This window comes from Hordeum vulgare, chromosome 6H (genome assembly GCF_904849725.1).
Source record: "Hordeum vulgare subsp. vulgare chromosome 6H, MorexV3_pseudomolecules_assembly, whole genome shotgun sequence".
Lineage (NCBI taxonomy): Eukaryota > Viridiplantae > Streptophyta > Magnoliopsida > Poales > Poaceae > Hordeum > Hordeum vulgare.
Window position 1 is genome coordinate 335,319,449 of NC_058523.1, and position 6,000 is coordinate 335,325,448.

Sequence of the window (6,000 nt, forward strand, 5' to 3'; positions counted from 1 at the left end):
CAGAAGCTTCAGCAGCAGAAGAGGTGGCTGCAGTGGAAACAACAGATTCCTCATTGAATTTCTTCACTTCAGCTTCTGCTTTCCTCTGAAGTTTAGACAAGTGTTTGTCTTTCTCCTCAGGGTAATCCTCAACTGTTTTGACGCTTGAGAGATGTGCAACCTGTTGATTACCAAGAGGAGGCCTCTTGCAAGGTGGCTTGAGGGCGAATTTCTTCGCATACTTTGGAGTGACATAGCGATATTCCTTCAACTCCTTAGTCCACCTGCGTTCTATTTTCTGAAGCCTTTTTTTCTGCTTCGGCATGGGTTCTTTTCCATGTATTTCCTCATCTGGCGTACAATAATCAACGTATATGTCATCAGGAATATCAACTGAAGTGTTCTGTTCAAGTTTCTTTCCAACTTTTTGCTTTCTGTCATCTTCCATTTTCTTCAACTGATGCTTTTGCTGAGGAATTTGCACTCTTGAAGATTCTGATGACCCTGGCAAAGTTTCTTCGAGGAACGCTGCAATTGAAATTTTAGAAGCTGAGGAATTTGACTACTCAGTTGAGGAATTTGACTAAGCATTCTGATCTTGGGTTCCAGAGTTGTGCAGATTTGAGAATTTACACAATTGAGGAATCACATGAAGAATTTTAGTGGCTTAGTGAAATTCATCAATAGTTTGAGGAATTGAGTGTGCGAAGCTGACACACACTAAGGAAAAACAGATTTTTTGAATCTAAGGTGAAATAGTAGATCAACAGGGGCAGTAAAATAAGATTTTAGTTACCCTAAGCGATGAACACGAAGAACAGAAGCAGTAACAGTGAGAAGCTCTTCGGTTTAGGTCTGCTACGCCCTAACTTGGCGGCAGAAGACAACTACGGCAGCGGCAGATGAAGATATCCCGCTTCCGGCGTGAGTTCGGCGACGACGAGGTCGAGGCAGTGAATCTGTTCCTCACCGGCGACGAGATTGCTAGCGGTGGCGCTAGGTTTGAGCTCGAGCGGAGAGATGAAGAGAGGTCGAAGGGTTTTAACTGAGGGGGTAAGAACCTATTTATAGATCAGGTGGAAAACTGTTTGAGCGAATCTTCAGGACTAAACTTCCCTTGCCTGTTCATCTCCGCACGACACGTGTACCCCACGATAGAAGCAGTGGAGATCGTGCTTATCCTAGCGTGGGAAGTGGGTTCAGTTACTGTGTAACGTCATAAAATTCATTTTTGAAGATTTGAGGTTTTCGTTGCAAAATCCTCAGCTGACAAGTACATAGTGAGTATTTTGAACAAAGTTTCAAGTAGAACGCGTATGAAGAATTGAATAGACTGGGTTGAGTATAACATAGAGGGGAGTAGGGTCCGATCACATTCACTTAGATGAAATATCAAATTGAAGAAATAGCTATAAATGAATGCCGTTGAGGACTTTGAAATCACACTCTCTCTCTATATATAGGCAAATGAAAATCATCAAGTGTTTTTAAGATTTTGAAAAACTTGAGGATTTTATGACAAAGTGTCAGGTTGATGAATTTCAACTTTGAAGAAAAACAGCTTGAAGGTTTTCAAAGTTGGGTGGTGGCGTGACCGACCATATAAGAATGATGATTTCAGGCGCCGCATACAATTGTCGTAGGGCCCTGAGAACCAGGTTCTTCATTAATTTCCTCACACTAAGAGTGATATTCTTCATTGATTGAAGAAAATCGGTTCTTCATGTGTTGCACATCTAAGTCATCCATTTTGCATAAGTGTTAGGATGTATGCATGTTTTCACAAAACATTTGAAGACTCTAAGATATTTAGCTCACACCTCAACTTGCAAAACCTTTTCTCATCCAAGGGCTTAGTGAAAATATCTGCTAGTTGATCGTCAGTCTTCACATGGTCGATGATGATATTGCCCTTGAGGACATGGCCCCGAAGAAAATGATGACGAATCTGGATGTGCTTAGTCTTTGAGTGTTGTATTGGGTTGTATGCAATCTTGATTGCACTCTCATTGTTGCAGTAGAGAGGCACATTCTTCATGTTGATGTCGTAGTCCTTGAGGGTTTGCTTCATCCATAGCAATTAAGCACAGCAGGACCCAGCAGCAATGTACTCAGCTTCGGCAGTGGAGAGAGAAACGCAGTTCTTCTTCTTTGAGGACCAGCAAACTAATGATCTTCCGAGGAAATGACAAGTGCCAGAAGTTGACTTGTGATCCACACGGTCACCAGCATAGTCAGAATCAAAATATCCCACGAGATGAAGATGTGAGCCCTTGGGGTACCATAGTCCTAGTGTTGGTGTGTTAGCTAAGTATCGAAGAATATGCTTCACAGCCTTATGGTGTGATTCCTTCGATTTTCTTGAAAACGAGCACACATGCAAACACTAAGCATTATATCTGGCCTAGATGCACACATATACAATAAAGAGTCAATCATTGAGCGATATACCTGCTGATCGAAATCTTTACCATTTTCGTCAGTGCAGAGGTGGCCGTTGGTAGGTATGGGAGTCTTGGCACCTTTGCATTCATGCATGTCGAATTTCCTCAGAACATCCTTGAGGTATTTCTCCTGTGATATGAAGATGCCATTGCATTGTTGACGAATTTGAAGACCTAAGAAGAATTTCATCTTCTACATCATAGACATTTGATATTCTGCACTCATCATGTAAGCAAATTCATCACTGTAACGTTTGTCAGTACAACCAGATATGATTTCATCGACATATATTTGGCACACAAATAGTTCATTGTTATAGGATTTTGTGAAAAGAGTTGGATTGATTGAACCAGGTTTGAAGCCTTTCTTCATGAGGAATTCCTTCAACGTATCATACTAGTAATGTTATGATGATTAGCATAAGCAACTAGAATTGGAATAGCTTCAATTCTAGCAACAGGTGCAAAAGTTTCACTGAAATCACTTCCTTCAACCAGTGTGTAGCCTTGGGCTACAAGTCGTGCCTTATTCCTCACCACTTGATCATCCTCATCTTGCTTGTTTCGGAAAATCCACTTGGTGCCGATGATATTGTGCTTGCGAGGATCTGGTCGTTTGACGAGCTCCCACACGTCATTTAGCTTGAATTGAAGAAGTTCATCTTGCATGGCTTGAATCCACTCAGGTTCCATGAAAGCCTCTTCAACTTTTGAAGGTTCTGTGATAGATACAAAGGAAGAATGCCCACAAAATTTAACTAAGCGTGAAGCTTTTGTGCGAGTGAGAGGACCTGGCACGTCGATGCCATCAAGGATTTTGTGAAGTTCTACTTCATTTGCAATCCTCGGATGAGCTGGTTGAGGATTTTGTCTGGTCCAAGGAATTTGTTCTGGAGCAATTTCCTCAGGAGCATCTTCTAGATTTTGATCAGTGCTGGGAATGATTTCTTCAGCAATTTCCCCAGTAGGAACAATGTCTTCAGTAGCTTTGAACTTGATTGCTTCCTCAGGAGATAATTTATCTGGTTCAGGAGGCAATTGCTCTCTTTGCGAGCCATTAGTTTCATCGAACCGCACATCTACAGTTTCAACAACCTTGTTGTGATAGTTGTTGAAGACTCTGTAGGTGTGCGAGTCCTTTCCGTAACCGAGCATAAAACCCTCATGTGCTTTAGGTGCAAATTTTGAGCTATGGTGAGGATCTCTAATCAAACATTTTGCACGGAAGACTTTGAAATAACTTACATTGGGTTTCTTGTCAGTGAGGAGTTCATATGAAGTTTTCTTGAGGAATTTTCGAAGATATACCCTGTTGATGATATGGCAAGCAGTGTTGATTGCTTCAGGCCAGAAACAACGAGGAGTCCGATATTCTTCGAGCATGGTTCATGCCATCTCAACCAGGGTCCTGTTCTTTCTTTCGACGACGCCATTCTGTTGAGGGGTATAAGGAGCAGACAATTCATGAGTAATACCAACTCCATCAAGATAATAATTAAGACCAGTGTTTTTGAATTATGTCCCATTATCACTCCTGATGTGTTCGATCTTGACGTCGAAGTTCGTCGAGGCCCTTGAGGAAAATCGTTTGAAGACTTCCTGCACTTCAGTTTTATACAGAATGATATGCACCCAAGTATTTCTAGAATAATCATCAACTATGACAAAGCCGTATAAAGATCCTACATTTGTTAGAGTGGCATAATGAGTAGGTCCAAATAGATCCATGTGAAGCAATTCAAACGGCCGAGTAGTAGTCATGATGGTCTTTGAGGGGTGTTTGGATCTGGTCATTTTTCCAAACTCACAAGCACCACAGAGGTGGTCCTTGAGGAATTTGACTGATTTGATGCCAATGCCATGCTTCTTCTTGGCCAGCGTTTGCAAATTCCTCATGCGTGCATGACCAAGTCTTCGATGCCATAGCGAGCCTTTTGAGTTTTTTGCTAGTAGGCATGTTGCTGGTTGAGGAGCTGTGGAAAAATCAACAATGTACAAATCTCCTCTCCTAACACCTTCGAAGACTTTGGATCTATCAGATTCCATGATGACAACACATCTATATTTTCCAAAGATAACAACCATATCAAGATCACAAAGCATTAAGAGTGACATGAGGTTAAACCCAAGGGATTCAACAAGCATCACTTTGTCCATGTGCCTGTCCTTGGAAATAGCCACTTTGCCAAGTCCCAATACCTTGCTTTTACCTTTGTCAGCATAAGTGATTTGCTTCAGTGGTGATGGAGTCAGTGGCATATTCATCAGCAAGCTTTTGTCACCAGTCATGTGGTGTGTGCAACCACTATCAAGAACCCACTCAGTACTCTTGGGTTTGTCATCCTGCAGATGAATTAGTACGAGTTACCATCTCATATGCTTCAGACTTGAAGAATATGATATCAATTTCATCAGATAGGAATTTCATCATAAACAGTAAATTTGAGGACGTGTGAAATGTTATCATTTCATCAATGTTAGCTTGCGTCCAATCAAGCATTTCCCTCAGGTCTCCAGCAAATTCTCCAGACGATGATTTTCATCTAGAGACGTGACCTGCAGAAGTGATTAATTCAATTTCTTCACCACCCACATCTGAAGGGGTGGAAAAGAGTTCATCATCCTGCGAGCACCATACGAGAAAGGGGACATTGAAGCTAATACACTTCTCTTCACAGTAAGGGGGTTAGAGTACTCAAATGAGTAGGTAGAGAAGTTCTTTGAAGATTTATGAACATAATGATTTGAGGAGTAATGATCATATTGATATCCCTTGTAATTTGCATGCATATCAGAAGCACTAACGCGAGTACGAGCATAGTTTTAACCAGTTGAGGATTTTGATCCTCTTGAAGACTTTGGTACACCCGAGGAATTTGATCCGGGGTTCTGGTTCTTCACTGGTGGTGTCATGAGGACATTCACTTGATGAGTTTCCAAGCAAATTTTGGGGACCCAGATTTTCCTCACGGGAGGTCCATTCCTGCACTTAATTCCAACATATCGAGCAAATACTTCACCAGATTGATTTTTGAATAGTTTATAGTTGGAGTCAAATGATTCATCTAAGGAATAGGATAATTCACATGCAAAACCTGTTAGATTGGATGGATCAACATGAGGTCCTTTAGCAGCAACCCATGAGGTTTTGGGATACTGCTCAGGTTTCCAGTATGATCCATCAGCATTCAATTTCCTTTCAAAAGCAATTCCTTCTTTCCTTGGGTTCTTGTTCAATATCTGCTTTTTGAGCACATCGCAAAGGGTTTGATGCCCTTTGACAATTTTGTACATGCCTGTCACATACAATTCCTTCAGCCCTGCATTTTTGTCAGTAACATTTGTGGTTTCCTCAAGTGAGGAATTTGATACCACATGAGCAGTGGAAGAATTTGTAGCAATAGAAGCATTTGATGATTTTGGTGAAGAATTGGCAGTTTCACGTTCGATGCATTTGAGACATGGTCGAAGGAATTCAACCTGAGCGACACTGATCTGTTGAGCAAGTAATGAATGATTTTCCATTTGAAGATCATCATGAGACATCCTCAACTTCTCAAGATCAAGTTTCCTTTGA